The sequence below is a fragment of the Heterodontus francisci genome, unplaced genomic scaffold (genome assembly GCF_036365525.1).
Source record: "Heterodontus francisci isolate sHetFra1 unplaced genomic scaffold, sHetFra1.hap1 HAP1_SCAFFOLD_726, whole genome shotgun sequence".
In the NCBI taxonomy this organism is placed as follows: domain Eukaryota; kingdom Metazoa; phylum Chordata; class Chondrichthyes; order Heterodontiformes; family Heterodontidae; genus Heterodontus; species Heterodontus francisci.
The window spans coordinates 340706-366557 of record NW_027140691.1 but is presented as its reverse complement, the minus strand read 5'-3'; positions in this window follow the sequence as shown (position 1 = coordinate 366557).

Genomic DNA, 25852 nt, shown 5'->3' with positions numbered 1-25852 from the left:
TCACTGTTCCCCTGTAGTCTGCTCCCTGTTCCTCCTTCACTGTTCCCCTGTAGTCTGCTCCGTTCCTCCTTCACTGTTCCCCTGTAGTCTGCTCCCTGTTCCTCCTTCACTGTTCCCCTGTAGTCTGCTCCCTGTTCCTCCTTCACTGTTCCCCTGTAGTCTGCTCCATGTTCCTCCTTCACTGTTCCCCTGTAGTCTGCTCCCTGTTCCTCCTTCACTGTTCCCCCGTAGTCTGCTCCTTGTTCCACCTTCACTGTTCCCCTGTAGTCTGCTCCTTGTTCCACCTTCACTGTTCCCCTGTAGTCTGCTCCCTGTTCCTCCTTCACTGTTCCCCTGTAGTCTGCTCCATGTTCCTCCTTCACTGTTCCCCTGTAGTCTGCTCCCTGTTCCTCCTTCACTGTCCCCCTGTAGTCTGCTCCATGTTCCTCCTTCACTGTCCCCCTGTAGTCTGCTCCCTGTTCCTCCTTCACTGTTCCCCTGTAGTCTGCTCCATGTTCCTCCTTCACTGTTCCCCTGTAGTCTGCTCCATGTTCCTCCTTCACTGTCCCCCTGTAGTCTGCTCCCTGTTCCTCCTTCACTGTTCCCCTGTAGTCTGCTCCATGTTCCTCCTTCACTGTTCCCCTGTAGTCTGCTCCCTGTTCCTCCTTCACTGTCCCCCTGTAGTCTGCTCCATGTTCCTCCTTCACTGTCCCCCTGTAGTCTGCTCCCTGTTCCTCCTTCACTGTTCCCCTGTAGTCTGCTCCATGTTCCTCCTTCACTGTTCCCCTGTAGTCTGCTCCATGTTCCTCCTTCACTGTCCCCCTGTAGTCTGCTCCCTGTTCCTCCTTCACTGTTCCCCTGTAGTCTGCTCCATGTTCCTCCTTCACTGTTCCCCTGTAGTCTGCTCCCTGTTCCTCCTTCACTGTTCCCCTGTAGTCTGCTCCATGTTCCTCCTTCACTGTTCCCCTGTAGTCTGCTCCCTGTTCCTCCTTCACTGTTCCCCTGTAGTCTGCTCCATGTTCCACCTTCACTGTTCCCCTGTAGTCTGCTCCTTGTTCCACCTTCACTGTTCCCCTGTAGTCTGCTCCCTGTTCCTCCTTCACTGTTCCCCTGTAGTCTGCTCCATGTTCCTCCTTCACTGTTCCCCTGTAGTCTGCTCCCTGTTCCTCCTTCACTGTCCCCCTGTAGTCTGCTCCATGTTCCTCCTTCACTGTCCCCCTGTAGTCTGCTCCCTGTTCCTCCTTCACTGTTCCCCTGTAGTCTGCTCCATGTTCCTCCTTCACTGTTCCCCTGTAGTCTGCTCCATGTTCCTCCTTCACTGTCCCCCTGTAGTCTGCTCCCTGTTCCTCCTTCACTGTTCCCCTGTAGTCTGCTCCATGTTCCTCCTTCACTGTTCCCCTGTAGTCTGCTCCCTGTTCCTCCTTCACTGTCCCCCTGTAGTCTGCTCCATGTTCCTCCTTCACTGTCCCCCTGTAGTCTGCTCCCTGTTCCTCCTTCACTGTTCCCCTGTAGTCTGCTCCATGTTCCTCCTTCACTGTTCCCCTGTAGTCTGCTCCATGTTCCTCCTTCACTGTCCCCCTGTAGTCTGCTCCCTGTTCCTCCTTCACTGTTCCCCTGTAGTCTGCTCCATGTTCCTCCTTCACTGTTCCCCTGTAGTCTGCTCCCTGCTCCTCCTTCACAGTCCCCCTGTAGTTGGCTCCCTGTTCCCCTTCACTGACACCCACTGTTGTCTGCTCCTTATTCCTCCTTCACTGTCCCCCTGTAGTCTGCTCCCTGCTCCTCCTTCACTGTTCCCCTGTAGTCTGCTCCATGTTCCTCCTTCACTGTTCCCCTGTAGTCTGCTCCCTGCTCCTCCTTCACAGTCCCCCTGTAGTCGGCTCCCTGTTCCCCTTCACTGACACCCACTGTAGTCTGCTCCCTATTCCTCCTTCACTGTCCCCCTGTAGTCTGCTCCCTGCTCCTCCTTCACGGTCCCCCTGTAGTCTGCTCCCTGTTCCTCCTTCACTGTCCCCCTGTAGTCTGCTCCCTGTTCCTCCTTCACTGTTCCCCTGTAGTCTGCTCCCTGTTCCTCCTTCACTGTTCCCCTGTAGTCTGCTCCCTGTTCCTCCTTCACTGTTCCCCTGTAGTCTGCTCCCTGTTCCTCCTTCACTGTTCCCCTGTAGTCTGCTCCCTGTTCCTCCTTCACTGTTCCCCTGTAGTCTGCTCCCTGTTCCTCCTTCACTGAAACCCCCTGTAGTCTGCTCCATGTTCCTCCTTCACGGTCCCCCTGTAGTCTGCTCCCTGCTCCTCCTTCACAGTCCCCCTGTAGTCGTCTCCCTGTTCCCCTTCACTGACACCCACTGTAGTCTGCTCCCTATTCCTCCTTCACTGTTCCCCTGTAGTCTGCTCCATGTTCCTCCTTCACTGTTCCCCTGTAGTCTGCTCCCTATTCCTCCTTCACTGTCCCCCTGTAGTCTGCTCCCTGCTCCTCCTTCACGGTCCCCCTGTAGTCTGCTCCCTGTTCCTCCTTCACTGTTCCCCTGTAGTCTGCTCCCTGTTCCTCCTTCACTGTTCCCCTGTAGTCTGCTCCCTGTTCCTCCTTCACTGTTCCCCTGTAGTCTGCTCCCTGTTCCTCCTTCACTGTTCCCCTGTAGTCTGCTCCTTGTTCCTCCTTCACCGTTCCCCTGTAGTCTGCTCCCTGTTCCTCCTTCACTGTTCCCCTGTAGTCTGCTCCCTGTTCCTCCTTCACTGTTCCCCTGTAGTCTGCTCCCTGTTCCTCCTTCACTGTTCCCCTGTAGTCTGCTCCATGTTCCTCCTTCACTGTTCCCCTGTAGTCTGCTCCCTGTTCCTCCTTCACTGTCCCCCTGTAGTCTGCTCCATGTTCCTCCTTCACTGTCCCCCTGTAGTCTGCTCCCTGTTCCTCCTTCACTGTTCCCCTGTAGTCTGCTCCATGTTCCTCCTTCACTGTTCCCCTGTAGTCTGCTCCATGTTCCTCCTTCACTGTCCCCCTGTAGTCTGCTCCCTGTTCCTCCTTCACTGTTCCCCTGTAGTCTGCTCCATGTTCCTCCTTCACTGTTCCCCTGTAGTCTGCTCCCTGTTCCTCCTTCACTGTTCCCCTGTAGTCTGCTCCATGTTCCTCCTTCACTGTTCCCCTGTAGTCTGCTCCCTGTTCCTCCTTCACTGTTCCCCTGTAGTCTGCTCCATGTTCCACCTTCACTGTTCCCCTGTAGTCTGCTCCTTGTTCCACCTTCACTGTTCCCCTGTAGTCTGCTCCCTGTTCCTCCTTCACTGTTCCCCTGTAGTCTGCTCCATGTTCCTCCTTCACTGTTCCCCTGTAGTCTGCTCCCTGTTCCTCCTTCACTGTCCCCCTGTAGTCTGCTCCATGTTCCTCCTTCACTGTCCCCCTGTAGTCTGCTCCCTGTTCCTCCTTCACTGTTCCCCTGTAGTCTGCTCCATGTTCCTCCTTCACTGTTCCCCTGTAGTCTGCTCCATGTTCCTCCTTCACTGTCCCCCTGTAGTCTGCTCCCTGTTCCTCCTTCACTGTTCCCCTGTAGTCTGCTCCATGTTCCTCCTTCACTGTTCCCCTGTAGTCTGCTCCCTGTTCCTCCTTCACTGTCCCCCTGTAGTCTGCTCCATGTTCCTCCTTCACTGTCCCCCTGTAGTCTGCTCCCTGTTCCTCCTTCACTGTTCCCCTGTAGTCTGCTCCATGTTCCTCCTTCACTGTTCCCCTGTAGTCTGCTCCATGTTCCTCCTTCACTGTCCCCCTGTAGTCTGCTCCCTGTTCCTCCTTCACTGTTCCCCTGTAGTCTGCTCCATGTTCCTCCTTCACTGTTCCCCTGTAGTCTGCTCCCTGCTCCTCCTTCACAGTCCCCCTGTAGTTGGCTCCCTGTTCCCCTTCACTGACACCCACTGTTGTCTGCTCCTTATTCCTCCTTCACTGTCCCCCTGTAGTCTGCTCCCTGCTCCTCCTTCACTGTTCCCCTGTAGTCTGCTCCATGTTCCTCCTTCACTGTTCCCCTGTAGTCTGCTCCCTGCTCCTCCTTCACAGTCCCCCTGTAGTCGGCTCCCTGTTCCCCTTCACTGACACCCACTGTAGTCTGCTCCCTATTCCTCCTTCACTGTCCCCCTGTAGTCTGCTCCCTGCTCCTCCTTCACGGTCCCCCTGTAGTCTGCTCCCTGTTCCTCCTTCACTGTCCCCCTGTAGTCTGCTCCCTGTTCCTCCTTCACTGTTCCCCTGTAGTCTGCTCCCTGTTCCTCCTTCACTGTTCCCCTGTAGTCTGCTCCCTGTTCCTCCTTCACTGTTCCCCTGTAGTCTGCTCCCTGTTCCTCCTTCACTGTTCCCCTGTAGTCTGCTCCCTGTTCCTCCTTCACTGTTCCCCTGTAGTCTGCTCCCTGTTCCTCCTTCACTGAAACCCCCTGTAGTCTGCTCCATGTTCCTCCTTCACGGTCCCCCTGTAGTCTGCTCCCTGCTCCTCCTTCACAGTCCCCCTGTAGTCGTCTCCCTGTTCCCCTTCACTGACACCCACTGTAGTCTGCTCCCTATTCCTCCTTCACTGTTCCCCTGTAGTCTGCTCCATGTTCCTCCTTCACTGTTCCCCTGTAGTCTGCTCCCTATTCCTCCTTCACTGTCCCCCTGTAGTCTGCTCCCTGCTCCTCCTTCATGGTCCCCCTGTAGTCTGCTCCCTGTTCCTCCTTCACTGTTCCCCTGTAGTCTGCTCCCTGTTCCTCCTTCACTGTTCCCCTGTAGTCTGCTCCCTGTTCCTCCTTCACTGTTCCCCTGTAGTCTGCTCCCTGTTCCTCCTTCACTGTTCCCCTGTAGTCTGCTCCTTGTTCCTCCTTCACCGTTCCCCTGTAGTCTGCTCCCTGTTCCTCCTTCACTGTTCCCCTGTAGTCTGCTCCCTGTTCCTCCTTCACTGTTCCCCTGTAGTCTGCTCCCTGTTCCTCCTTCACTGTTCCCCTGTAGTCTGCTCCATGTTCCTCCTTCACTGTTCCCCTGTAGTCTGCTCCCTGTTCCTCCTTCACTGTCCCCCTGTAGTCTGCTCCATGTTCCTCCTTCACTGTCCCCCTGTAGTCTGCTCCCTGTTCCTCCTTCACTGTTCCCCTGTAGTCTGCTCCATGTTCCTCCTTCACTGTTCCCCTGTAGTCTGCTCCATGTTCCTCCTTCACTGTCCCCCTGTAGTCTGCTCCCTGTTCCTCCTTCACTGTTCCCCTGTAGTCTGCTCCATGTTCCTCCTTCACTGTTCCCCTGTAGTCTGCTCCCTGCTCCTCCTTCACAGTCCCCCTGTAGTGGGCTCCCTGTTCCCCTTCACTGACACCCACTGTTGTCTGCTCCTTATTCCTCCTTCACTGTCCCCCTGTAGTCTGCTCCCTGCTCCTCCTTCACTGTTCCCCTGTAGTCTGCTCCATGTTCCTCCTTCACTGTTCCCCTGTAGTCTGCTCCCTGCTCCTCCTTCACAGTCCCCCTGTAGTCGGCTCCCTGTTCCCCTTCACTGACACCCACTGTAGTCTGCTCCCTATTCCTCCTTCACTGTCCCCCTGTAGTCTGCTCCCTGCTCCTCCTTCACGGTCCCCCTGTAGTCTGCTCCCTGTTCCTCCTTCACTGTTCCCCTGTAGTCTGCTCCCTGTTCCTCCTTCACTGTCCCCCTGCAGTCTGCTCCCTGTTCCTCCTTCACTGAAACCCCCTGTAGTCTGCTCCATGTTCCTCCTTCACGGTCCCCCTGTAGTCTGCTCCCTGCTCCTCCTTCACAGTCCCCCTGTAGTCGTCTCCCTGTTCCCCTTCACTGACACCCACTGTAGTCTGCTCCCTATTCCTCCTTCACTGTTCCCCTGTAGTCTGCTCCATGTTCCTCCTTCACTGTTCCCCTGTAGTCTGCTCCCTATTCCTCCTTCACTGTCCCCCTGTAGTCTGCTCCCTGCTCCTCCTTCACGGTCCCCCTGTAGTCTGCTCCCTGTTCCTCCTTCACTGTTCCCCTGTAGTCTGCTCCTTGTTCCACCTTCACTGTTCCCCTGTAGTCTACTCCATGTTCCTCCTTCACTGTTCCCCCGTAGTCTGCTCCTTGTTCCACCTTCACTGTTCCCCTGTAGTCTGCTCCTTGTTCCACCTTCACTGTTACCCTGCAGTCTGCTCCATGTTCCTCCTTCACTGTTCCCCTGTAGTCTGCTCCCTATTCCTCCTTCACTGTCCCCCTGTAGTCTGCTCCTTGTTCCACCTTCACTGTTCCCCTGTAGTCTGCTCCATGTTCCTCCTTCACTGTTCCACTGTAGTCTGCTCCCTGTTCCTCCTTCACTGTCCCCCTGTAGTCTGCTCCCTGTTCCTCCTTCACTGTTCCCCTGTAGTCTGCTCCATGTTTTTCCTTCACTGTCCCCCTGTAGTCTGCTCCCTGCTCCTCCTTCACTGTCCCCGTCATCTGCTCCATGTTCCTCCTTCACTGTCCCCCTCTAGTCTGCTCACTGTTCCCCCGTAGTCTGCTCCTTGTTCCACCTTCACTGTTCCCCTGTAGTCTGCTCCTTGTTCCACCTTCACTGTTCCCCTGTAGTCTGCTCCCTGTTCCTCCTTCACTGTTCCCCTGTAGTCTGCTCCATGTTCCTCCTTCACTGTTCCCCTGTAGTCTGCTCCCTGTTCCTCCTTCACTGTCCCCCTGTAGTCTGCTCCATGTTCCTCCTTCACTGTCCCCTGTAGTCTGCTCCTTGTTTCTCCTTCACTGTTCCCCTGTAGTCTGCTCCATGTTCCTCCTTCACTGTTCCCCTGCAGTCTGCTCCATGTTCCTCCTTCACTGTCCCCCTGTAGTCTGCTCCCTGTTCCTCCTTCACTGTTCCCCTGTAGTCTGCTCCATGTTTTTCCTTCACTGTCCCCCTGTAGTCTGCTCCCTGCTCCTCCTTCACTGTCCCCGTCGTCTGCTCCATGTTCCTCCTTCACTGTCCCCCTCTAGTCTGCTCCCTGTTCCTCCTTCACTGTTCCCCCGTAGTCTGCTCCTTGTTCCACCTTCACTGTTCCCCTGTAGTCTGCTCCTTGTTCCGCCTTCACTGTTCCCTGTAGTCTGCTCCATGTTCCTCCTTCACTGTACCCCTGTAGTCTGCTCCCTGTTCCTCCTTCACTGTTCCCCTGTAGTCTGCTCCCTGTTCCTCCTTCACTGTTCCCCTGTAGTCTGCTCCATGTTCCTCCTTCACTGTTCCCCTGTAGTCTGCTCCCTGTTCCTCCTTCACTGTCCCCCTGTAGTCTGCTCCATGTTCCTCCTTCACTGTCCCCCTGTAGTCTGCTCCCTGTTCCTCCTTCACTGTTCCCCTGTAGTCTGCTCCATGTTCCTCCTTCACTGTTCCCCTGCAGTCTGCTCCATGTTCCTCCTTCACTGTCCCCCTGTAGTCTGCTCCCTGTTCCTCCTTCACTGTTCCCCTGTAGTCTGCTCCCTGTTCCTCCTTCACTGTTCCCCTGTAGTCTGCTCCATGTTCCTCCTTCACTGTTCCCCTGTAGTCTGCTCCCTGTTCCTCCTTCACTGTCCCGCTGTAGTCTGCTCCATGTTCCTCCTTCACTGTCCCCCTGTAGTCTGCTCCCTGTTCCTCCTTCACTGTTCCCCTGTAGTCTGCTCCATGTTCCTCCTTCACTGTTCCCCTGTAGTCTGCTCCATGTTCCTCCTTCACTGTCCCCCTGTAGTCTGCTCCCTGTTCCTCCTTCACTGTTCCCCTGTAGTCTGCTCCATGTTCCTCCTTCACTGTTCCCCTGTCGTCTGCTCCCTGTTCCTCCTTCACTGTTCCCCTGTAGTCTGCTCCCTGTTCCTCCTTCACAGTCCCCCTGTAGTCAGCTCCCTGTCCCCCTTCACTGACACCCACTGTAGTCTGCTCCCTATTCCTCCTTCACTGTCCCCCTGTCGTCTGCTCCCTGCTCCTCCTTCACGGTCCCCCTGTAGTCTGCTCCCTGTTCTTCCTTCACTGTTCCCCTGTAGTCTGCTCCCTATTCCTCCTTCACTGTCCCCCTGTAGTCTGCTCCTTGTTCCACCTTCACTGTTCCCTGTAGTCTGCTCCATGTTCCTCCTTCACTGTTCCCCTGTAGTCTGCTCCCTGTTTCTCCTTCACTGTCCCCCTGTAGTCTGCTCCCTGTTCCTCCTTCACTGTTCCCCTGTAGTCTGCTCCCTGTTTCTCCTTCACTGTCCCCCTGTAGTCTGCTCCCTGTTTCTCCTTCACTGTCCCCCTGTAGTCTGCTCCCTGTTCCTCCTTCACTGTCCCCCTGTAGTCTGCTCCTTGTTCCACCTTCACTGTTCCCTGTAGTCTGCTCCATGTTCCTCCTTCACTGTTCCCCTGTAGTCTGCTCCCTGTTTCTCCTTCACTGTCCCCCTGTAGTCTGCTCCCTGTTCCTCCTTCACTGTTCCCCTGTAGTCTGCTCCCTGTTCCTCCTTCACTGTCCCCCTGTAGTCTGCTCCCTGCTCCTCCTTCACTGTCCCCTGTCGTCAGCTCCATGTTCCTCCTTCACTGTCCCCCTGTAGTCTGCTCCCTGTTTCTCCTTCACTGTCCCCCTGTAGTCTGCTCCCTGTTCCTCCTTCACTGTTCCCCTGTAGTCTGCTCCCTGTTCCTCCTTCACTGTCCCCCTGTAGTCTGCTCCCTGTTCCTCCTTCACTGTTCCCCTGTAGTCTGCTCCCTGTTCCTCCTTCACGGTCCCCCTGTAGTCTGCTCCCTGTTCCTCCTTCAGTGATCTGTTTGTCTCTGCCTGTGGTATTAAAGCATTCATCTGATGGACTGAGTCAGCTGTCCCCACACCACACCATCTCACCTTTCCTCTGCACCCATCGGATCAGAATGTAAATCCAGTCGAGTTCATGTTGCCAACACTCCATCGTTAGATATATTCCTGGAGGTTTCATCACATGATCTCCTGCCTCCCACTGCCTTGCCCAGCCCACTCTCCGAATCACCTGACATGCCCAATATTTTTAATACTGAAGTGTTCAAAACATTTGCTTTTAAGAAAAACAGTTTGTTTGTTGTCCTGTTGCATTTTCTGCCAGGCTACTGGAAGCAGTGTCCTGGAGATTAGACATTAACTCCTGGAGACTCTAGGGCAATCCTGCAGGATTGGAAACCTTTGATGCATTTGTAGCCACCCATGAATTGGCCCAATGTCGCTGAACAATCACACACTCAGTGGTAGCAGGACTTGTATTTTATTCTTGTGGCAGAGTGAAGGAGTCAGCATAACACTGGGCAGACATGCACACTGTAACGCCTCTGCTCACCAACTGAGATGCGAGGTGGGGTGGGTCCTGTCGTATCAGGACTGATCTCAATGTCTGCAACCAAGTGAAACCACAATGAAGAAAATAAAAGGTTCTAGTTCAAAAGTGAAGACAATGATACCAGTTAATCTCTATGACAGCCTGAGAGTTGAGGGACTGGTTGCTTGGAGTTACAGTGCAAGGCTTGCATTGCCTGCAATACACCTTTCATCTTTGGTCTCACTCTGTAACACATTGTTGGAATGGCATGGAGGAAGACAGCTGTAGCAGGAAACAAATATCACTACAGAGTTTAAACAAAGATAAAATTTCTCACACTCACTTCACACTGTGGTCAAGCAGGCCACACCCACGCCCCCACCACCATACAGTCTATTTCACAGCCTCTTGATCAATGCACCCCCCCAAAACACATACACACAATCTGTTGCCTGAACTAACACAAAATGAGAGATACAGCAATATACTGTTCCATATGATATTTCTAAGTCAGTCAGCATGTTACACAGTAACACATACATATAAAAACTCACACACACAGATACTTGACTGTTGGCATGTAGTCACACAAGGAATGATAGCGCCAACCTCATAATATCTAAAAGGGGCACAAATAGATCAGAAAGGGAGGGGAAGAGAAGCTGAAAGTTTGAACATTGCAATTATTACAGGAGACATCATTAGAATTAATTCACTCAACAGAGCCGTGGCCTTTCAAATCCTTGTCCATGCAGTGCGACTCTCTGTCACCGCTAACTGTAGTTAGATCAATACCATCCATTTTAAGAAAATAATCTCCAGTTCAAATGGACAGTGAAGTGTGCTAAGATTAATGCTAAGTATTTGAATGTTGTTGAAGGCGAGACTCTCTTTAACCTGCTGGCTTGGGTAAGGTTGGAAAACCTACCCTGACTAGAAATCCAAATCACAGCTCTGCCATCTCCTCCTGCTCTTCTTGTGCGGTCAGCCACCTTGCCAAGTTCCTCAAGTAATTGAAGATTGCTGTCCACTTGGTGATGTACCAGATATTATAGAGAATCTCGAGTAAGAGGACCACCAACAGCAGCACCAAGAAGCAGAGGAAGACCCGGTCCGAATAGTAGATGACTTTGTGTTTGAGGGTCCAGTTCTCAGCCACAGGAGTAGGGTCAGTGTCAGGGCACGTATCCAGGTTGCTCTTACTAAAGACCAACTCCACATTATCCACAGACTCCTCCAGAACCGGCTCTTCCACATTCTCCGTCTTTTCCATATTCCGCTTCTTGCCTCTAACTTGAGCTTTAATGATCCGCAATGTGGGATTTTCTCCAATTTGACGATGCAAAGCAGGCAATGGAATCTAACTGCTGCCTCTCAGTGCTCGGAGGTAAAGCTGCTGATCAACACAAGCTGATGGGATTGTGATGTTGGTTTTAAGTTCAGCCTGCTGTCCATGAGTCAGCATGTTTAAAGCCTACTTAAACCACCTTTGCATTAAGTGCGATCATCCATAGCTGACAGCAGCAGCCCTTCTTGTTGAAGGTAATGGGGATTGAAGCTGCAGCAAGGACTTTGGGAAGGGCCGAGCCCCTTCCACTGGGACTCAAGATGATTTTCTACATATTGCTAAGATTCTCGTTGTGTTCAAATCCCTCCTTGGCCTTCCCCCACCCCATCGTTATAACTCGCTCTGACCATTCAACCCTCTGATATCTCCACACTTCACTAATTCTGACCTCTTGTGCATCCCTGATATTAAATCACTCCCCCGTTGGCAGCCATGTCAACACATGCCAAGGCCCTAAGCTCTGGAATTCACTCCCTAAACCTCTCCACCTTTAAGAAACCTACATCTTTGACCAGGCTTTTGCTCGCTTGTTCTGCTAGTTCATACATAGTGCAAATACAACAACTTCATGCAATTCAAGGTGGCGTTTTCGTCGAGAGCTGCAACTTTTGGATCTTTGCGTTTTCCCTTGCCTGAAGTTACTGTACTATTTGTGTATAAATAACAGCAAGCGCCATTAGCCTCATTGTAGTTCTGACAGCAAATGCTGGCCAGTAAATCATGAGAAGAATTATTTTTGGAGTGACTATTAATATCTTACATTTAGGGTTTAGAGTTTAAGTCCGGTTGCCAACACTCAATTGATCTATTCCTGGAGATTTGACCACGTGACATTAGATCACGTGGCATTCAATTGCGTGACATCACGCTTAGCTACATGACATTTGTCCAGTATCTGCAAATATTACTGATTTATATTAGTTGAGTGTCTCAGCACCAAGTTCCAAATAATATTTGACTTTTTTATGGTGAGATAATTTATAAATGAACGAACACAAAAGAACATAAAGATTTAGGATGAATAACTTTAAATAAAAGATACTTTTATTGGCACAGTGATATACAGTAGGGAGGTATACAGTGGTATACTATTTATGGCACAGTGGTATACTATTTATGACACAGTGGATTACAGTAGGGAGGTATACAGTGGTATACTATTTATGACACAGTGGTATACAGTAGGGAGGTATACAGTGGTATACTATTTATGGCACAGTGGTATACAGTAGGGAGGTATACAGTGGTATACTATTTATGGTACAGTGGTATACAGTAGGGAGGTAGACAGTGGTATACTATTTATGACACAGTGGTATACAGTAGGGAGGTACACAGTGGTATACTATTTATGACACAGTGGTATACAGTAGGGAGGTATACAGTGGTATACTATTTATGGCACAGTGGTATACTGTTTATGGCACAGTGCTATACAGTAGGGAGGTATACAGTGGTATACTATTTATGGCACAGTGGTATACAGTAGGGAGGTATACAGTGGTATACTATTTATGGCACAGTGGTATACTATTTATGACACAGTGGTATACAGTAGGGAGGTATACAGTGGTATACTATTTATGACACAGTGGTATACAGTAGGGAGGTATACAGTGGTATACTATTTATGACACAGTGGATTACAGTAGGGAGGTATACAGTGGTATACTATTTATGACAGTGGTATACAGTAGGGAGGTATACAGTGGTATACAGTCGGGAGGTATACAGTGGTATACTATTTATGACACAGTGGTAGACAGTAGGGAGGTATACAGTGGTATACTATTTATGACACAGTGGTATACAGTAGGGAGGTATACAGTGGTATACTATTTATGACACAGTGGTGTACAGTAGGGAGGTATACAGTGGTATACTATTTATGACAAAGTGATATACAGTAGGGAGGTATACAGTGGTATACTATTTATGACACAGTGGATTACAGTAGGGAGGTATACAGTGGTATACCATTTATGACAGTGGTATACAGTAGGGAGGTATACAGTGGTATACTATTTATGACACAGTGGTAGACAGTGGCATACTATTTATGGCACAGTGGTATACAGTAGGGAGGTATACAGTGGTATACTATTTATGGCACAGTGGTATACAGTAGGGAAGTATACAGTGGTATACTATTTATGACACAGTGGTATACAGTAGGGAGTGTATACAGTGGTATACTATTTATGACACAGTGGTATACAGTAGGGAGGTATACAGTGGTATACTATTTATGACACAGTGGTATACAGTAGGGAGGTATACAGTGGTATACTATTTATGACACAGTGGTATACAGTAGGGAGGTATGCAGTGGGATACTATATATGACACAGTGGTATACAGTAGGGAGGTATACAGTGGTATACTATTTATGGCACAGTGGTATACAGTAGGGAGGTATACAGTGGTATACTATTTATGACACAGTGGTATACAGTAGGGAGGTATACAGTGGTATACTATTTATGACACAGTGGTATACAGTAGGGAGGTATGCAGTGGTATACTATTTATGACACAGTGGTATACAGTAGGGAGGTATACAGTGGTATACTATTTATGACACAGTGGTATACAGTAGGGAGGGATACAGTGGTATACTATTTATGACACAGTGGTATACAGTAGGGAGGTATACAGTGGTATACTATTTATGACACAGTGGTATACAGTAGGGAGGTATATAGTGGTATACTATTTATGGCACAGTGGTATACAGTGGTATACTATTTATGGCACAGTGGTATACAGTAGGGAGGTATACAGTGGTATACTATTTATGACACAGTGATATACAGTAGGGAGGTATACAGTGGTATACTATTTATGACACAGTGGTATACAGTAGGGAGGTATACTGTGGTATACTATTTATGGCACAGTGGTATACAGTCGGGAGGTATACAGTGGTATACTATTTATGACACAGTGGTATACAGTAGGGAGGTATACAGTGGTATACTATTTATGGCACAGTGGTATACAGTAGGGAGGTATACAGTGGTATACTATTTATGACACAGTGGTATACAGTGGTATACTATTTATGGCACAGTGGTATACAGTAGGGAGGTATACAGTGGTATACTATTTATGACACAGTGGTATACAGAAGGGAGGTATACAGTGGTATACTATTTATGGCACAGTGGTATACAGTAGGGAGGTATACAGTGGTATACTATTTATGACACAGTGGTATACAGTAGGGAGGTATACAGTGGTATACTATTTATGGCACAGTGGTATACAGTAGGGAGGTATACAGTGGTATACTATTTATGGTACAGTGGTATACAGTAGGGAGGTAGACAGTGGTATACTATTTATGGCACAGTGGTATACAGTAGGGAGGTATACAGTGGTATACTATTTATGACACAGTGGTATACAGTAGGGAGGTATACAGTGGTATACTATTTATGGCACAGTGGTATACAGTCGGGAGGTAGACAGTGGTATACTATTTATGGCACAGTGCTATACAGTAGGGAGGTATACAGTGGTATACTATTTATGGCACAGTGGTATACTATTTATGATACAGTGGTATACAGTAGGGAGGTAGACAGTGGTATACTATTTATGACACAGTGGTATACAGTAGGGAGGTATACAGTGGTATACTATTTATGGCACAGTGGTATACAGTCGGGAGGTATACAGTGGTATACTATTTATGACACAGTGGTATACAGTAGGGAGGTATACAGTGGTATACTATTTATGGCACAGTGGTATACAGTAGGGAGGTATACAGTGGTATACTATTTATGACACAGTGGTATACAGTAGGGAGGTACACAGTGGTATACTATTTATGACACAGTGGTATACAGTAGGGAGGTATACAGTGGTATACTATTTATGACACAGTGGTATACAGTAGGGAGGTATACAGTGGTATACTATTTATGGCACAGTGGTATACAGTAGGGAGGTATATAGTGGTATACTATTTATGGCACAGTGGTATACAGTGGTATACTATTTATGGCACAGTGGTATACAGTAGGGAGGTATACAGTGGTATACTATTTATGACACAGTGGTATACAGTAGGGAGGTATACAGTGGTATACTATTTATGGCACAGTGGTATACAGTCGGGAGGTAGACAGTGGTATACTATTTATGGCACAGTGCTATACAGTAGGGAGGTATACAGTGGTATACTATTTATGGCACAGTGGTATACTATTTATGATACAGTGGTATACAGTAGGGAGGTAGACAGTGGTATACTATTTATGACACAGTGGTACACAGTAGGGAGGTATACAGTGGTATACTATTTATGGCACAGTGGTATACAGTCGGGAGGTATACAGTGGTATACTATTTATGACACAGTGGTATACAGTAGGGAGGTATACAGTGGTATACTATTTATGGCACAGTGGTATACAGTAGGGAGGTATACAGTGGTATACTATTTATGACACAGTGGTATACAGTAGGGAGGTACACAGTGGTATACTATTTATGACACAGTGATATACAGTAGGGAGGTATACAGTGGTATACTATTTATGACACAGTGGTATACAGTAGGGAGGTATACTGTGGTATACTATTTATGGCACAGTGGTATACAGTCGGGAGGTATACAGTGGTATACTATTTATGACACAGTGGTATACAGTAGGGAGGTATACAGTGGTATACTATTTATGGCACAGTGGTATACAGTAGGGAGGTATACAGTGGTATACTATTTATGACACAGTGGTATACAGTGGTATACTATTTATGGCACAGTGGTATACAGTAGGGAGGTATACAGTGGTATACTATTTATGACACAGTGGTATACAGAAGGGAGGTATACAGTGGTATACTATTTATGGCACAGTGGTATACAGTAGGGAGGTATACAGTGGTATACTATTTATGACACAGTGGTATACAGTAGGGAGGTATACAGTGGTATACTATTTATGGCACAGTGGTATACAGTAGGGAGGTATATAGTGGTATACTATTTATGGCACAGTGGTATACAGTGGTATACTATTTATGGCACAGTGGTATACAGTAGGGAGGTATACAGTGGTATACTATTTATGACACAGTGGTATACAGTAGGGAGGTATACAGTGGTATACTATTTATGGCACAGTGGTATACAGTCGGGAGGTAGACAGTGGTATACTATTTATGGCACAGTGCTATACAGTAGGGAGGTATACAGTGGTATACTATTTATGGCACAGTGGTATACTATTTATGATACAGTGGTATACAGTAGGGAGGTAGACAGTGGTATACTATTTATGACACAGTGGTACACAGTAGGGAGGTATACAGTGGTATACTATTTATGGCACAGTGGTATACAGTCGGGAGGTATACAGTGGTATACTATTTATGACACAGTGGTATACAGTAGGGAGGTATACAGTGGTATACTATTTATGGCACAGTGGTATACAGTAGGGAGGTATACAGTGGTATACTATTTATGGCACAGTGGTATACAGTAGGGAGGTACACAGTGGTATACTATTTATGACACAGTGATATACAGTAGGGAGGTATACAGTGGTATACTATTTATGACACAGTGGTATACAGTAGGGAGGTATACTGTGGTATACTATTTATGGCACAGTGGTATACAGTCGGGAGGTATACAGTGGTATACTATTTATGACACAGTGGTATACAGTAGGGAGGTATACAGTGGTATACTATTTATGACACAGTGGTATACAGTAGGGAGGTATATAGTGGTATACTATTTATGGCACAGTGGTATACAGTGGTATACTATTTATGGCACAGTGGTATACAGTAGGGAGGTATACAGTGGTATACTATTTATGACACAGTGATATACAGTAGGGAGGTATACAGTGGTATACTATTTATGACACAGTGGTATACAGTAGGGAGGTATACTGTGGTATACTATTTATGGCACAGTGGTATACAGTCGGGAGGTATACAGTGGTATACTATTTATGACACAGTGGTATACAGTAGGGAGGTATACAGTGGTATACTATTTATGGCACAGTGGTATACAGTAGGGAGGTATACAGTGGTATACTATTTATGACACAGTGGTATACAGTGGTATACTATTTATGACACAGTGGTATACAGTAGGGAGGTATACAGTGGTATACTATTTATGGCACGGTGGTATACAGTAGGGAGGTATACAGTGGTATACTATTTATGGTACAGTGGTATACAGTAGGGAGGTAGACAGTGGTATACTATTTATGGCACAGTGGTATACAGTAGGGAGGTATACAGTGGTATACTATTTATGACACAGTGGTATACAGTAGGGAGGTATACAGTGGTATACTATTTATGGCACAGTGGTATACAGTCGGGAGGTAGACAGTGGTATACTATTTATGGCACAGTGCTATACAGTAGGGAGGTATACAGTGGTATACTATTTATGGCACAGTGGTATACTATTTATGATACAGTGGTATACAGTAGGGAGGTAGACAGTGGTATACTATTTATGACACAGTGGTATACAGTAGGGAGGTATACAGTGGTATACTATTTATGGCACAGTGGTATACAGTCGGGAGGTATACAGTGGTATACTATTTATGACACAGTGGTATACAGTAGGGAGGTATACAGTGGTATACTATTTATGGCACAGTGGTATACAGTAGGGAGGTATACAGTGGTATACTATTTATGACACAGTGGTATACAGTAGGGAGGTACACAGTGGTATACTATTTATGACACAGTGGTATACAGTAGGGAGGTATACAGTGGTATACTATTTATGACACAGTGGTATACAGTAGGGAGGTATACAGTGGTATACTATTTATGGCACAGTGGTATACAGTAGGGAGGTATATAGTGGTATACTATTTATGGCACAGTGGTATACAGTGGTATACTATTTATGGCACAGTGGTATACAGTAGGGAGGTATACAGTGGTATACTATTTATGACACAGTGGTATACAGTAGGGAGGTATACAGTGGTATACTATTTATGGCACAGTGGTATACAGTCGGGAGGTAGACAGTGGTATACTATTTATGGCACAGTGCTATACAGTAGGGAGGTATACAGTGGTATACTATTTATGGCACAGTGGTATACTATTTATGATACAGTGGTATACAGTAGGGAGGTAGACAGTGGTATACTATTTATGACACAGTGGTACACAGTAGGGAGGTATACAGTGGTATACTATTTATGGCACAGTGGTATACAGTCGGGAGGTATACAGTGGTATACTATTTATGACACAGTGGTATACAGTAGGGAGGTATACAGTGGTATACTATTTATGGCACAGTGGTATACAGTAGGGAGGTATACAGTGGTATACTATTTATGACACAGTGGTATACAGTAGGGAGGTACACAGTGGTATACTATTTATGACACAGTGATATACAGTAGGGAGGTATACAGTGGTATACTATTTATGACACAGTGGTATACAGTAGGGAGGTATACTGTGGTATACTATTTATGGCACAGTGGTATACAGTCGGGAGGTATACAGTGGTATACTATTTATGACACAGTGGTATACAGTAGGGAGGTATACAGTGGTATACTATTTATGGCACAGTGGTATACAGTAGGGAGGTATACAGTGGTATACTATTTATGACACAGTGGTATACAGTGGTATACTATTTATGGCACAGTGGTATACAGTAGGGAGGTATACAGTGGTATACTATTTATGACACAGTGGTATACAGAAGGGAGGTATACAGTGGTATACTATTTATGGCACAGTGGTATACAGTAGGGAGGTATACAGTGGTATACTATTTATGACACAGTGGTATACAGTAGGGAGGTATACAGTGGTATACTATTTATGGCACAGTGGTATACAGTAGGGAGGTATATAGTGGTATACTATTTATGGCACAGTGGTATACAGTGGTATACTATTTATGGCACAGTGGTATACAGTAGGGAGGTATACAGTGGTATACTATTTATGACACAGTGGTATACAGTAGGGAGGTATACAGTGGTATACTATTTATGGCACAGTGGTATACAGTCGGGAGGTAGACAGTGGTATACTATTTATGGCACAGTGCTATACAGTAGGGAGGTATACAGTGGTATACTATTTATGGCACAGTGGTATACTATTTATGATACAGTGGTATACAGTAGGGAGGTAGACAGTGGTATACTATTTATGACACAGTGGTACACAGTAGGGAGGTATACAGTGGTATACTATTTATGGCACAGTGGTATACAGTCGGGAGGTATACAGTGGTATACTATTTATGACACAGTGGTATACAGTAGGGAGGTATACAGTGGTATACTATTTATGGCACAGTGGTATACAGTAGGGAGGTATACAGTGGTATACTATTTATGACACAGTGGTATACAGTAGGGAGGTACACAGTGGTATACTATTTATGACACAGTGATATACAGTAGGGAGGTATACAGTGGTATACTATTTATGACACAGTGGTATACAGTAGGGAGGTATACTGTGGTATACTATTTATGGCACAGTGGTATACAGTCGGGAGGTATACAGTGGTATACTATTTATGACACAGTGGTATACAGTAGGGAGGTATACAGTGGTATACTATTTATGGCACAGTGGTATACAGTAGGGAGGTATACAGTGGTATACTATTTATGACACAGTGGTATACAGTGGTATACTATTTATGGCACAGTGGTATACAGTAGGGAGGTATACAGTGGTATACTATTTATGACACAGTGGTATACAGAAGGGAGGTATACAGTGGTATACTATTTATGGCACAGTGGTATACAGTAGGGAGGTATACAGTGGTATACTATTTATGACACAGTGGTATACAGTAGGGAGGTATACAGTGGTATACTATTTATGGCACAGTGGTATACAGTAGGGAGGTATACAGTGGTATACTATTTATGGTACAGTGGTATACAGTAGGGAGGTCGACAGTGGTATACTATTTATGGCACAGTGGTATACAGTAGGGAGGTATACAGTGGTATACTATTTATGACACAGTGGTATACAGTAGGGAGGTATACAGTGGTATACTATTTATGGCACAGTGGTATACAGTCGGGAGGTAGACAGTGGTATACTATTTATGGCACAGTGCTATACAGTAGGGAGGTATACAGTGGTATACTATTTATGGCACAGTGGTATACTATTTATGATACAGTGGTATACAGTAGGGAGGTAGACAGTGGTATACTATTTATGACACAGTGGTATACAGTAGGGAGGTATACAGTGGTATACTATTTATGGCACAGTGGTATACAGTCGGGAGGTATACAGTGGTATACTATTTATGACACAGTGGTATACAGTAGGGAGGTATACAGTGGTATACTATTTATGGCACAGTGGTATACAGTAGGGAGGTATACAGTGGTATACTATTTATGACACAGTGGTATACAGTAGGGAGGTACACAGTGGTATACTATTTATGACACAGTGGTATACAGTAGGGAGGTATACAGTGGTATACTATTTATGACACAGTGGTATACAGTAGGGAGGTATACAGTGGTATACTATTTATGGCACAGTGGTATACAGTAGGGAGGTATATAGTGGTATACTATTTATGGCACAGTGGTATACAGTGGTATACTATTTATGGCACAGTGGTATACAGTAGGGAGGTATACAGTGGTATACTATTTATGACACAGTGGTATACAGTAGGGAGGTATACAGTGGTATACTATTTATGGCACAGTGGTATACAGTCGGGAGGTAGACAGTGGTATACTATTTATGGCACAGTGCTATACAGTAGGGAGGTATACAGTGGTATACTATTTATGGCACAGTGGTATACTATTTATGATACAGTGGTATACAGTAGGGAGGTAGACAGTGGTATACTATTTATGACACAGTGCTACACAGTAGGGAGGTATACAGTGGTATACTATTTATGGCACAGTGGTATACAGTCGGGAGGTATACAGTGGTATACTATTTATGACACAGTGGTATACAGTAGGGAGGTATACAGTGGTATACTATTTATGGCACAGTGGTATACAGTAGGGAGGTATACAGTGGTATACTATTTATGACACAGTGGTATACAGTAGGGAGGTACACAGTGGTATACTATTTATGACACAGTGGTATACAGTAGGGAGGTATACAGTGGTATACTATTTATGACACAGTGGTATACAGTAGGGAGGTATACAGTGGTATACTATTTATGGCACAGTGGTATACAGTAGGGAGGTATATAGTGGTATACTATTTATGGCACAGTGGTATACAGTGGTATACTATTTATGGCACAGTGGTATACAGTAGGGAGGTATACAGTGGTATACTATTTATGACACAGTGATATACAGTAGGGAGGTATACAGTGGTATACTATTTATGACACAGTGGTATACAGTAGGGAGGTATACAGTGGTATACTATTTATGACACAGTGGTATACAGTAGGGAGGGATACAGTGGTATACTATTTATGACACAGTGGTATACAGTAGGGAGGTATATAGTGGTATACTATTTATGGCACAGTGGTATACAGTGGTATACTATTTATGGCACAGTGGTATACAGTAGGGAGGTATACAGTGGTATACTATTTATGGCACAGTGGTATACAGTAGGGAGGTATACAGTGGTATACTATTTATGACACAGTGGTATACAGTGGTATACTATTTATGGCACAGTGGTATACAGTAGGGAGGTATACAGTGGTATACTATTTATGACACAGTGGTATACAGTGGTATACTATTTATGGCACAGTGGTATACAGTAGGGAGGTATACAGTGCTATACTATTTATGACACAGTGGTATACAGTAGGGAGGTATACAGTGGTATACTATTTATGACACAGTGGTATACAGTAGGGAGGTATACAGTGGTATACTATTTATGGCACAGTGGTATACAGTCGGGAGGTATACAGTGGTATACTATTAATGACACAGTGGTATACAGTAGGGAGGTATACAGTGGTATACTATTTATGACACAGTGGTATACAGTAAGGAGTTATACAGTGGTATACTATTTATGACACAGTGGTATACAGTCGGGAGGTATACAGTGGTATACTATTTATGACACAGTGGTATACAGTAGGGAGGTATACAGTGCTTTACTATTTATGACACAGTGGTATACAGTAGGGAGGTATACAGTGGTATACTATTTATGGCACAGTGGTATACAGTAGGGAGGTATACAGTGGTATACTATTTATGACACAGTGGTATACAGTAGGGAGGTATACAGTGGTATACTATTTATGACACAGTGGTATACAGTCGGGAGGTATACAGTGGTATACTATTTATGGCACAGTGGTATACAGTAGGGAGGTATACAGTGGTATACTATTTATGACACAGTGGTATACAGTAGGGAGGTTTACAGTGGTATACTATTTATGGCCTAACCATCAGCCTCAAGAAAACGAACATCATGGGGCAGGATGTCAGAAATGCTCCATCCATCAATATTGGCGACCACGCTCTGGAAGTGGTTCAAGAGTTCACCTACCTAGGCTCAACTATCACCAGTAACCTGTCTCTAGATGCAGAAATCAACAAGCGCATGGGTAAGGCTTCCACTGCTATGTTCAGACTGGCCAAGAGAGTGTGGGAAAATGGCGCACTGACACGGAACACAAAAGTCCGAGTGTATCAGGCCTGTGTCCTCAGTACCTTGCTCTACGGCAGCGAGGCCTGGACAACGTATGCCAGCCAAGAGCGACGTCTCAATTCATTCCATCTTCGCTGCCTTCAGAGAATACTTGGCATCAGGTGGCAGGACTATATCTCCAACACAGAAGTCCTTGAAGCGGCCAACATCCCCAGCTTATACACACTACTGAGTCAGCGGCGCTTGAGATGGCTTGGCCATGTGAGCCGCATGGAAGATGGCAGGATCCCCAAAGACACATTGTACGGCGAGCTCGCCACTGGTATCAGACCCACCGGCCGTCCATGTCTCCGTTATAAAGACGTCTGCAAACGCGACATGAAATCATGTGACATTGATCACAAGTCGTGGGAGTCAGTTGCCAGCATTCGCCAGAGCTGGCGGGCAGCCATAAAGACAGGGCTAAATTGTGGCGAGTCGAAGAGACTTAGTAGTTGGCAGGAAAAAAGACAGAGGCGCAAGGGGAGAGCCAACTGTGCAACAGCCCCAACAAACAAATTTCTCTGCAGCACCTGTGGAAGAGCCTGTCACTCCAGAATTGGCCTTTATAGCCACTCCAGGCGCTGCTTCACAAACCACTGACCACCTCCAGGCGCGTATCCATTGTCTCTCGAGATAAGGAGGCCCAAAAGAAAGAAAAAAAGAACTATTTATGGCACAGTGGTATACAGTAGGGAGGTATACAGTGGTATACTATTTATGACACAGTGGTATACAGTAGGGAGGTATACAGTGGTATACTATTTATGGCACAGTGGTATACAGTAGGGAGGGAGTTGCCCTGGGAGTCCTCAACATCGACTCCGGACCTCATGAAGTCTCATAGCATCAGGTCAAACATGGGCAAGGTAACCTCCTACTGATTACCACCTACCGCCCTCCCTCAGCTGATGACTCAGTACTCCTCCATGTTGAACACCACTTGGAGGAAGCACTGAAGGTGGCAAGGGCACAAAATGTACTCTGGGTGGGGGACTTCAATGTCCATCACCATGAGTGGCTCAGTAGCACCACTACTGACCGAGATGGCCGAGTCCGAAAGGACATGGCTGCTAGACTGGGTCTGTGGCAGGTGGTGGGGGAACCAACACGAGGGAAGAACATACTCGACCTCGTCCTCACCAATCTGCCTGCCGCGGATGCATCTGTCCATGACAGTATTGGTAGGAGTGACCACCGCACAGTCCTTGTGGAGACGAAGTCCCGCCTTCACATTGAGGATACCGTCCATCATGTTGTGTGGCACTATCACCATGCTGAATGGGATAGATTTCGAACGGATCTAGCAATGCAAAACTGGGCATCCATGAGGCGCCATGGGCCATCAGCAGCAGCAGAATTGTACTCAACCACAATCTGTAACCTCATGGCCCGGCATATCCCCCACTCTACCATTACCATCAAGCCAGGAGACCAACCCTGGTTCAATGAAGAGTGCAGGAAGGCATGCCAGGAGCAGCACCAGGCATACCTCAAAATGAGGTGTCAACCTGGTGAAGCTACAACCCAGGACTATCTGCGTGCCAAACTGCGTAAGCAGCATGCGATAGACAGAGCTAAGTGATCCCATAACCAACGGATCAGATCTAAGCTCTGCAGTCCTGCCACATCCAGCCGTGAATGGTGGTGGACAATTAAACAACTAACTGGAGGAAACAAAAACAAGAAATGCTGGATTCACTCAGCAGGTCTGGCAGCATCTGTGGAAAGAGAAGCAGAGTTAACGTTTCGGGTCAGTGACCCTTCTTCGGAACTGACAAATATTAGAAAAGTCACAGATTATAAACAAGTGAGGTGGGGGTTGGGCAAGAGATAACAAAGGAGAAGGTGCAGATTGGACCAGGCCACATAGCTGACCAAAAGATCACGGAGCAAAGGCAAACAATATGTTAATGGTGTGTTGAAAGACAAAGCATTCGTACAGATTAGGTGTGAATATACTGAATATTGAACATCAGCAAGTGCAAACCTGAAGAAAAACAACCTGAAAAAAACAGTGGGTAAGCAAACTGAACAAACTAAGATGAAATGAAATAAATGCAAAAAAAGATTGTTAAAAAATGTAAAAAGGAATGCAAAAAAAAAGGAAGAAAAAAAAGAAAGAAAAAATAACTAAAAATGACTCCCCCCAACCAGCAGACCCATTCACCCGCCTCCAGCATTCTCCCTCTACCTGGACCCCTCACCCTGGCCTCTTACCCACTCTTGATCTCTTCATTGAAAACTGTCGGTGAGACATTGGTCGTCTCAATTTCTCTGCCCCCCTCACTCACTCTAACCTGTCCCCTCTGAACTTGAGGCACTCCGTTCTCTCAGGTCTAATCCCGACATGGTCATCAAACCTGCAGACAAGGGTGGTGCTGTTGTTGTATGGCGTACCGACCTCTACCTTGCAGAAGCTCAACGCCAACTCACAGACACCTCTTCCTACCTCCCTCTGGACCATGACCCCACCACCGAACATCAAGCCACCGTCCAAAGGACTGTCACTGACCTCATCTCCTCTGGAGATCTTCCCTCTACAGCTTCCAACCTTATAGTCCCGCAACCCCGGACAGCCCGCTTCTACCTCCTTCCCAAAATCCACAAACGGGACTGTCCCGGCAGACCCATTGTGTCAGCCTGCTCCTGCCCCACTGAACTTATTTCTTCCTATCTAGACTCTATCTTTTCTCCGCTGGTCCAGTCTCTTCCCACCTACATCCGTGACTCTTCTGACGTCCTACGTCATTTTGACAATTTCCAGTTTCCTGGTCCCAACCGCCTCCTCTTCACTATGGACGTCCAATCGCTCTACACCTCCATCCCCCACCAGGATGGTTTGAGGGCTCTCCGCTTCTTCCTGGAACAGAGGACCAACCAGTCCCCATCCACCAACACCCTCCTCCGCCTGGCTGAACTTGTTCTCACATTGAACAACTTCTCCTTCAACTCCATGCATTTCCTTCAAGTAAAAGGTGTTGCTATGGGTACCCGCATGGGTCCTAGTTATGCCTGTCTTTTTGTGGGATATGTCGAGCATTCTTTGTTCCAGTCCTACTCAGGCCCCCTCCCCCAACTCTTTTTCCGGTACATTGATGACTGTATCGGTGCCGTTTCCTGCTCCCGCCCCGAACTAGAAAACTTTTATCAACTTTGCTTCCAATTTCCACCCCTCTCTCACCTTTACATGGTCCATCTCTGACACTTCCCTTCCCTTCCTCGACTTCTCTGTCTCCATCTCTGGGGATAGGTTGTCTACCAATATCCATTATAAGCCCACTGACTCCCACAGCTACCTCGACTACACTTCTTCACACCCTACCTCCTGTAAGGACTCCATTCCATTCTCCCAGTTTCTCCGTCTCCGACGCATCTGCTCTGATGATGCTACCTTCCATGACGGTGCTTCTGATATGACCTCCTTTTTCCTCAACCGAGGATTTCCCCCCACTGTGGTTGACAGGGCCTTCAACCGTGTCCGACCCATTCCCCGCACCTCTACCCTCACCCCTTCCCCTCCCTCCCAGAACCGTGACAGGGTTCCCCTTGTCCTCACTTTTCATCCCACCAGCCTCCATATCCAAAGGATCATCCTCCGCCACCTCCAGCGTGATGCCACTACCAGTCGCATCTTCCCCTCCCTTCC